Genomic DNA, 11,020 nt, shown 5'->3' with positions numbered 1-11,020 from the left:
CGCAAACATGTATCTAACCTGTCTTTGCTATGATTGACCTTTACTTGGTTATTGTACTTAGTAAAAGAGGAGGCCTCTTAAACATCCATGAATTTTGACTACTCTTTGAATCTCAACCAAGAACACTATTGTGTATAAAGTGGGTAACATTGTGCATAAGTGAGAACTAAATGAAATATCAAAAAATTGCCCAACTTTTGGACATTGCTATGCAAAAAAAAAGTACGTGCACTCTCGCACTTAGCAAGCACCTACAATTTCATCATCATCAAGGTCATTCTCATGATTCGATAATGATTCAAAAGGGGATGATCCATCCTTCTAGAAACTATCAACAAAAAGATTTTATTCGTCCATGTGAGGACCTAACGCTCCTTCGATTTACAAACTCATGAGTCTAGAGCAGGAGGATCCAACAAGATTATGCTCAAAGCAGGTATTTATTGTCTTCTTCCTTAGGTGTCCATTATTAGTAAGCTGAAAATCATAAACAAGTATGTCTACTTCTCCAAGATCAAGAACATCCAATAGTGGCTGGTTTTTGGTGCCCCTCTCTTGCGTTTCCCTTTTTGGACATGCAACTAATTCAAAAGCATATTTTTCTTGCAATGGATTAGATGAGTAATCCTAAACCATTGCATAATAAAGGAAATAACTTGCCCTTGCATAGAATTTTAAAATTTTGCCACCTTTGCAAATCAAAATGGATGTCTTAAAGGGTCCTCTTGAGCAAGAGTTGCAATTATGCCAACCTTCAAATCTTGTATGGGACTTGCTGACATTTCAGTGAGCTCTTCTCACATCTCCTATGTAGGTACATTGATTATAGCTTATGTGTCAAGTGGCAAACTCTGAGATTCTACATCCTATCTTGAAGGAGGAGAAGATGTTGGCCATACAAAAGCATTGCACAAAGTAGTAGTGTTACTCTTGAACCACTCAAGGATGAGGGTTTGGTCTTCACAAAAAGTCCTTTGTCTCCACTTCTAGAGTTGTTTTTGCCTTCTCAATCAAAATCCTCATTAGGGGAGATTTGGGGTCTCAAAAGGGCCTCGTAAGGAATGGATTAAGTTAACTGGAAGAACCTACTATGGTAACCCATGGGCTAATGGTCCCATAGTAATGAATCAACTGACATGGGTACCTTCATTTTGAAATAGAGCAACCTTGGCCTTTGGATGGAGGTGGATGGTGGATAGATCAAAGGCCTAGGATGTCTTTGGTGGATGGTGGATGGCCTTTGGTGGGCTCCAAGCTGCAAAATTTGACTTTGGGGAGGACTAATTAAGAGGAAGAAGGCGCTTTTAATGTGGACCCTTGATCTAAATCTAAGATCAAGGGCTAGATGGAAGCGCCTGTTTGGAGGGCTAGGATGCAAGCGGCTTTTGGATGGTGGAGATAAAGATTTGAAATGATGGATCGGATTCAAGCGCCTATTTGGACGTCCTGGATTCAAGCACCTTTTGAACTAACCTCCTCCCTTGATTCCCTTGCCAATCAATGGCCAAGATTGGAGCGCATTTTGCACTCATCTCCTCCCTTGGATCTCTATCTTGATCAAGGGCTTATGTTGACTTGTCTTCTCTTTTGATCTCATCCATTGGATCTTGGTCTTGATCAAGGGTTGGTTGATATTTGGTCCCCCTATCCTTTAATGCTATCCCTTAGATCTACCCCTTGATCTAATGGCTAGGAGTGCACTACCTCAAATTTGAATGTATCCCTTGGATTAGAGATTAGATCAAAAGCTAGGAGTAAAGACCATGGATCCAAACTCTGGGTAGAGGTCTCCCCACCCTTAAATGCTTTTGTCAACCTCAACATGGAATTGCCCCACAAAAAGGAGCACTCCCAATGGTACACCTCAAATCCCACACTAACCCCTTGAAATTAGGAAACGCTAATTGGGGGCCCTTTGGAGACCCCAATTCTCCCCTAATGTTTCTTCTCAGATGTGCACCTTTCATAGTCAACATCCCTTCCTTGAGATCATGCCTTCACTTCACTATCAATCACAAAAGGTTCTTGCATGGAAGCATGGGTTTCATGGACTAGAATGAAGGGAAAAAATTATAAGCCATCCATGGGCACCCAATTTATAGAAGAGGCATATTTCTTACCATATAGACATGAATTTCATAGATTATAAAAATTGTAAGCCATCTAGGGCCACCCAATCTAGAGAAGAGGCATATTGCTTACCATATTGATATGTTCTTTGACTAACTTTGTTGCCTCTGTGGTGCCAAGGCCGAATCAATGCATGTGTGGAGTAGCGGCAAAGCTCCGCTTGTAATATCTTGAGCTTGGAATACAACTTGAGAAATGTAGTGGGATGAGGATAGCCAAAATCCTCTCTAGAAGAGATCTCTTCATACTTGTAAATCAAGATCTAGAGAGAGAAATACTAAAACTAGAGAGAGAAATACTAAAAGAGAGAGAAATACAAAAAGCCTTCACTCTTTGAGGTATCTTCACAAGTACCTTCACAAGGTACATTCACAAGGTACCTTCACAAGTACCTTCACAAGGTACCTTCATAAAGTACCTTCACCAATGAAGGGACCCTCAAGTATAAATATCTCTCTATGGAATGAAGCTCCCACTCTTGAGTGGCTTTGTGTTGAGTACGACGTTGGTGTTCTTACAAAAATTGTCTCCAAGTGTCCATTCTTTCTCATGCTATTGTGTTCTAGCATGCTCTCACTCTTGCACTCCCCCCTCCTCCTCCCTCCTCCTCTTTCCTCCTCCCTCCTCCTCCCTTCTTCTCCTTCCTCTTCCTCCCTCCTCCTCCCTCCTGCCTCGTCCTTCTCCTTCCTCCTCCTCTTTCCTCCTCCCTCCTCCTCCTCCTTCCTCCCTCCTCCTCCTCCTCCCTTATTCCTTTCTTCCTCCTCTTGAACCTTGGTACCTCCTTCTAAACCCTTAACCCCATGAATCAATGAAGGAGACTAGCTCTCCACTCCTCAACCCTACAACCCTCTCTCAACCTTTGACTCCTTCTAAACCCTGGAACCCTTAGTTAGCTTCCTGAACCCTATACTTCTTCTAAACCGTCCAAACCCTTTTCTAAACCCTTGAACTCCTATGGAGGTGAAAACCTCCACCAATCCATGTGATCAACTCTTCTTCCTCGCCTAGCGCATGCTAGAATCGCTTTCCACACTTTAGCATACATCTCTCACCGGAATATGACCCAAGGACATATGTTACACTTGTGAACACCTATGCTACAATGAGCGATGACACGACTGTAGGTGACCAATTCCCTCGAACCTTGGAAATGAGAGAAAAAGTGAACATTTGGCTCTGCTACTGGGGAGGTTAGCACCTAAAGCGAAAATGGAGTTGTGTGAAATAGAACCCCATGCAAAAAACCATTCAAGGCACATCTCTCAAGGCAAAGGAGTGAAAAAAATGCTTCCAATTGGTGCAAAAGGATGAGATTTACATTCTAAACAATGTTGACTTACATAAGCACATTAATACACTAATCACACAAAATTAGCCCTTAAACCCCCTACATCCTATAAAAGCAACACCACCACCACCACCCCCCCACCCCTCACATCTTTTCCCTCACTTTTCCAAGCCGCTTCCATCGCTCCTCCATCTCCAAATTCCATCAAGCCCCCATATTTTTTGTCTACCTCCATATTCCATCCTCCATCTTCCGTCCACCATCTCCTCTACCACTCTATCCATCAATCTCCGTCCTCCACCACCACTTTTTCCATCAAACGTTCCCCCTCCACCATGACTTCCTCCATCCATCCCCTCCATCTCCCACTCAAACCATCTCCACCACCACTACCACCATCACCCCCACTTATTCCATCAAAACTCCCCCACCCCCTACATCCACCACTCAAGGTAATCCCCCTATCTCCCTCTCCCCCCCCCTTTACACCACCCCCCTCTCCAAACCCCCCCCCTCCACCCCCCGCCCCCCTCCCCTCCACCACCACTCTGCCCCCCCCTCCACCACCACCCTCTCCAGCCCCCAGCCCCCCCCTCACCACCCAACCCCCCACCCCCCTCCCCCACCCACCCACCCACCCCCCCTCCCCTCCCTTTCTCCTCTCGCTTCTCTCCCCCCCTCCCCCCCCTTCTCTCCACCTTACACCCCTACCACGAACCCCCATAGGCTGCCTACATGGCCACCCTCCTCGTAGCGCTTGCGGCAGTAATGCTCGCCCCACCCCACCTCCAGCCCGCACTACCCGTGGTGCTTGCACATGCCACCCCTACCGCCACCCGTGTGCACTACCTCCTCCCCACCTGCATGTGTTTTCTCTCACCGCCAGGCCGCCCCTCTCCACTGGTCTCCTCACCTCGCTGCCTCCACTCACCCTCCACTCCTCACCCTCCTCGCTCCCTAGCCCCTCCGCTCTCCCACCCAGCTGACCACTGGCAATGCCCCCCCCTCCAGTTCCAAAAACGAAAGAGCCCTAAAACTAATCCTAGTTAGGTTAGGGTTACCTAGGTTAGCATAATCTAGGTTAGGGTAACTTGGTTTAGGTTAGATTAACTCAGGTTAGATTAGCCTACTCTAGGTTAGGTTAAAGTACTTAGGGTTAACAATTAGGTTAGTTAAATTGGATTTACGTTAGAAATATAATGGCAGTTAGGCTCAGTAGATTAACTGGATTGATTAGGCTAGATTAACTAGGGTAACTAACAATTCACTTAGTTATAGTAACTAGCCAATTAGACTAACTAAATAATTAGGTTAGTTAGATTAACCAAACAGTTAGACTAACTACTGGTTAGACTAACTTAACCTAGTTTATTTTCCTTTAATATAAAGGCCATTCACACCACACTTAAGGCCAAAACCCCCCCCAAAAAAAGGCCATACTTTGCCCCTACTTTAACCCTCTGTAACTCGCTCAATTGGTGATCAAATTGAACCCATTTTGACCCCAAATTTCAACCACAAAAACACCACGCTATGGGGTAGATATTTCCAGCCCATCATGCACCATTTTGAAATTTGAATTAATTTCTAAATTTGCACCCCCATGTGAGCTAATTTTTGCATGAATTCGCTCATAACTTTCACTCGTTACCTCCGATTATAACATGATGGTCCCTAATACATTGGCATATATTTCACCCCCCTAACACACATACATCAACATTTGGACTTGAGGAGGACATACCCAATCGACCTCTCTAGAATTATGCATGCAACTATGCTCTTGCCAATGTCTCTGACCGCCCTGTGCCTGGAATTCCTCTCTAATCCATTTGACTCCTCCAATTCGCAACATGACAGATCATCATTGTGATGATGGTGATCTTGACCTAGAAGAAAATGGGGACAATTTCTTTTTCCGTCGCAACAATTATGACCGGCACAATAACAATCAAGGCTAGCGACCCTTTGGCAAACTAGAACTTCCAAAATACAATGGATGGGGAAATCTAGCGAGATTCCTCCAGCACTTGATGCTGCATGTCGATCTAGAGGGGATCAATCAAATGAAACCAAGGTAGCATGGTTCCCCTTGGTTTTAATTGACGAAGCCTCCAAATGGTATCTCGATCTCTTAGTGGAAGAATGAGCCACATGGGACCAACTCCGAGCCAAATTCAAGAGGTGGTTCCAAACGGAAAGACTTCAAGATGATCCCGCTCTCCAACTGAGCAAGCTCAAACAAGGTCGCAGGGAAGATGTATGAACATACTTGGGCAAAATGAAGCACCTAATTGCAAAGTGTGACCCACGTCTCGGATGATAAATACCTGACAGCCTGGTTCATTTCCGAACTAAGGAAGAAGGTCCAAAAGGAAATGAAAAAGATAATCAACTATGAAACATCTCTGAAACATTTAGTGTTGCTCATGCGATTGCAATTGACATGGAGGATGGAATGACAGATTCTAACTCTGAGAGTGATGACGGCAAGGATAGATGCTCCAAAAAAGGCAAATTTAGAGCCACTGTTGCAGAATCGACTGAAGAAGGTTGGCTGAGACCTCTCAGCCATGACCATGAAGCTCAAAGATGGCATGCTGCAAGCCATAGAGCAAAAGTTGCGTGTCTCTCCACCCACAATAGTACCCAAGAAGAGAGAATGTCTAGTGCCCACTCTGTATGGCCAACCACACAAAAAATGAGTGCCCAATCCTAAGGAACAGACTCAACCCACCAGAGGTGGCTCAACCCCCAAGGTTATGGTGTGCCATTTGCAATGTTGTAGGCCATGATGTAAGCACTTGCTTCTACAATATGAGGTTGCACAACCCACCCTACAGTCACCAATCCCAATATATAGGCAGCTAGCACTAGCACCCAGTGCCATGGCTAAATCCCATCCTGGTGAGGACACAAGTGCCTCAACTATTGAGAAATCCCAATCCTCCATAGTATCCTCGAACCACCAACCTTACGCCAGTCATTCTAGTGCAAAAACTCCAACTTGAAGAACTGGAACCACAATACAAGTATGAACATGAGTACCCAATATACTACATGGAAGGTACAAAAGGACTCACCTCTGTATATGAAAATCAAGTAAGGCCAACCACATATTGAACACCCATCAAGTGTTTTGGTTGTGGAGAAAACCACTGCATAGAGGAATGCCCACACAAAGGTAACCTCGTTACATTTCAACCTGTGTGCAGAGATTGTGTAGAGTTGGGCATGCATGCCTGGACTGCCCACTAAAAGCAAAGCCTCAACCGACCAATGAATTAAAACCTAATGTCCCCCTGGGGATGATTAGTATGGAAAAAAATAGTGTGGCTACACAAAGTATGGTATCACAGCCAATCTTGATCATAACAAGGCATCAGAAAGAAGTAGCATGAAAAAAACTCCTTTCCACTCAAAAAGCAAAGATCCCTCTAGCAAAACAAGCCTCGCCAATCCCACAACCATGCTCAGCACATCTACAGAAAGTGCCACCCAAGAAGCAAAGGAAGCCTACCCCAATGTTGAAACTGAGAAAGCTTGTTATCAAGCCTTGAAGTAATGGGTACAATAGGAACAAGAGAAATTTGAGGTAGACAAGGTCGCAACACGAGAGGTTAGAGCATCGTCATCACCCAGCAGTGACACAGTAATTGATCCCAACATCTTCCAAAGGGTAATGGAGCAACATGCAATAAATCCCCAATTGGATGGTACCGCACTAGCTAGCTTGATAAGATACCCTGTCACAATTTCAATTGGAACCTAAGAAATTGAGATCGAGCATACCGATTGGGTGTCACCAACTGTGATTGTTCCTAAGAAAAATAAGAAGCTTAGAATATGTGTGTCTCAAGAATGTCAATGCAACAACAATCAGAGGTCATTGATTGAAACAGTTTTAGAAAGGGTAGCTGGGTTTGAAGTATATAGCTTCTTGGATGGGTTTAGCGAGTACAACCAAGTCCTCACTGCTTGAGACAAGCGAAGACAACATTTGCCACTGAATGGGGAATATTTTCATATAGAGTCATGCCATTTGGATTATGCAATGCCCCAAAAACTTTCAAAGGGTCAGGCACACCGCCTTCAAAGCATTCCTAAACAAATTCCTACAAGTCTTCCTCGATGACTTGTGCATACATTCAAGAAATAAGGATCACTTGAAATGCCTTGAAGTACTAAAAAGATGCAAGGAGTATGGAATCTCTTTGAATCCTCTCAAATGCCAATTCCTAGTCACACATGGAGTAGTCTTGGAACACATAGTCTCTCAACATGAGATCGCCAATTGACATGGACAAAATAAAGACCATCAAGGAACTTCCCCCCCCCACTAAATGCAAAGGGTGTCCAAGTATTCATGGGCCATGCCAGATACTATATAAGGCTCATACTTAGGTATGCCATGATTGTAAGACCCCTATATAAGCTCCTAGTCAACTTCATCTGGATAGATGAATGTGAATAAGCATTCAAACCCCTTACTAATGGCACCAAATTGGGACTTATAATTTCATGTACATACCGATGGTTCCAACTATGCAATAGGGAGTGTGTTATGTCAACCTAGAAAGCACAACAAAGACTACCCAGTATACTTTGCAAGTAGGTAGCTAAATGATGTGGAGGTGAATTACACTACAACAAAAAGAGAAGATTTGGCAATGATCTATAGCATGAAGAAATTTTGACACCATCTATTGGCGACTAACTTTATCTTTTACACAGATCATCAAGCCTTATTGTATCTTGTGAATCAGCCATGTACCATAGGTTGGATCACTTGATGGCTGCTACTACTACAAGAATTCAATTTCAAAACAGTGGTGAGAAAAGGAGCTCAATAGTACATTGCAGATCACATGTCATGCTTGAGGACAGGTGAAGAGCCAGAAGGAATAGAAGATGACCTACTAGATGCCGCATTATTTCAATTTGATGATGTGCCTGACTAGTGTGTAGACATCATTGGGTACTTAATGGTAGGAAGACCACCCCCTGAAATAAAATCAGTGGGTGGATGCCGAAAAACTAATTCTAGAAGCTGCACCCTATCAACTCATTGCAAGATAACTATACAAGATGGGCAAGGACCAGGTTTTAAGGAGGTGTGTAATGCCACATGTGATCATGCTAATCCTCAGTGAAGTCCATGAAGGCATTGTAGGAGGACACTTCCAAGGGGATGAAACAACAAGAAAAATCCTCCTCGCAGGGTACTAGTGGCCAACACTTTGGGCAGATGCCTATGAATATGTCAAAAGCTGTGATGTATTCCAACGAACTACTAAACCACAACACAAGAACTTCACTTCATAGTCAAAAGCTGTGATGTATTCCAACGAACTACTAAACCACAACACAAGAACTTCACCCCCTTAACAACAAGTGTTGCAAAAAAACCATTTGAAAAATGGGGGATTTATTTTGTGGGTCCCATACATCTAGCAACAAAGGGAACACAAGCATGCTACATCATTATGGCTACTGATTACTTTACCAAATGGGCTGAAGCTAAAGCAGTGAGAAAGGCAGACGCTAAAAGCACAACAAAGTTCTTGTACGAGAACGAGATCATGCGATTCAAATGTCCCATTGCAATTGTGTCAGATAGAGGCATGCATTTGTCAATGAGGTTACCCAAGGACTCTTGTCTGGCTTTATGGTGATCCATAGAAAAAGCACACCCTACTACCCCCAAGGGAATGGACAAGCCGAATCCACCAACAAAATATTGTGCATTATCCTTACCAAGGTAGTAGAACCAAAGCATTCGAATAGGGCAGAGAAACTAAATGCAACCTTATGGGCATATCAAACCACACTCAAGGAGGTTAATACAGGGACAACACCTTTTCAATTGGTGTACAGCCTTAAAGTTGTGGTCCCACTGGAATTTGCAATGCCAAGCCTACGCATAGCAGTACATGAATGCATGGGAGATCATGCATCCCTGAAAGAAGGACTCTATCAATTACAAAAGCATATAGAGACCATTTAGTCGCCTACCATGCCATGACAATAGAAAAATGAAGAAGGAAGGCATGGTTTGATAGAAACCTTAAAGAAAAAGACATCAAGGAAGGTGACCTAGTCTTGCTCTACAATGCCAAGATCCGTAAGGGAAAGCTCAAATAGCTAGGTCAATGACCTTATAGAGTCAAGAAAATGAGTTCAATTGGAGCTGTGTTGCTAGAAACTCTTGAAACCATGAACCCCAAAGCGACCATGGATGGTAATTCTAGATGGTGATGACAGTGATGCGGAAATTGAAGCACCATGCCAAGGAGAGATGGAACAAGAGTTAGAGACTGGGGATATAAGGGAACGTGATGCAAAATTGTTAGCTATACAAGGTGCAGTCTCAGATTAGCTTGATGCCCAAGCCAACAAGGACCCAACAATAGAGAGAGCAATATAGCTTGTATGGCCCCACACATCACAACATACAACATATCAGCTCATGCATGCAACTTTTTGCAGGCCAAGGTCCATGGACGTTTTTTGAAAAGCTACAATCCTTCTACCAACACCTGCTATGAAAGAATATGTAACTCAATTCATTACCTCATATCAAAGCACGAAATTGGAGAAGGTAAAGTATGTCACATTTATGCATAATCAAAAGCCTATCCAAATCCACCTCAGTAGATCTACAATCAAGGAAGCTTTCTATTTCAAAAGCCACAAGAAGACTATTAATGAAACATTTGGATGCAAGGTGCTCGAAAATTCAAGAATTGTTCCCACCTGGCACAAAATCCCAATGCAATGGAATACGCCATGATATGATTCTAGACCCCGTATGCCAAGAAGCAGCCAACTTTATGGCTGAAATACTCAAATCATACAAGAGTGAGAAAATACCTTATGTCCATAAAAAATCATGCACTCCTTGGTAGGGACAAAATATAGGATTGGGGTCAACACATATCCTTGTTGCTAACAAAATATCTATCCACAACCCATAATGCCCATAATGGTAAGAGATACAATGCCCATCTACTAGCCATTATCATTGGATATGAAATACAACAAGAAGAGGTATTTGCACCCCTGTCAGCCCAAGAAATGGAGGACTTTTATGCATTTATTTTATCTCTTGAATGGGAAATAGAGACTCAACCCACACTCAATGTGGATGCCATGAACGGCATACAACTAGAGCAGAATCTTGAGGTTGACAATGTGGAACTATGCCAAAAAATAATGCAACTCAGTTCAGAATTGCTACCACATCTACCAAAGAAGAATGACTCAAGGGCAAAAATCCAAGAGGAATCCATGTCACTAGCCGACCAGATCTTGTTCCTCTTCAAGCATTGCAAGTCAATGCTGTTGATAAGTCTACAATTCCATTGCCTCAACCACACATCATCTTGAATGACACTCAACAACAGGTTGCCATACAAGATAAGGATCAGTGTACCATATGGATACATGGAAGCCAACTCTATACTCAATATAAACAAGGCAACTCCATTTCCCAAATCATATAGCATCACAACCAACAGATGCAACAATGGTTAGAACTATTGGCTACTATGGCCTTAGAAGAGCAACAATGTGAATGGGAAAGATAGATGTTGCCAGTTT

This window comes from Dipteris shenzhenensis, chromosome 6 (genome assembly GCF_047967505.1).
Source record: "Dipteris shenzhenensis isolate YYH24624 ecotype China chromosome 6, Dip_SZ_1.0, whole genome shotgun sequence".
Taxonomy (NCBI): Eukaryota; Viridiplantae; Streptophyta; class Polypodiopsida; order Gleicheniales; family Dipteridaceae; genus Dipteris; species Dipteris shenzhenensis.
This window is presented reverse-complemented; position numbering follows the sequence as displayed.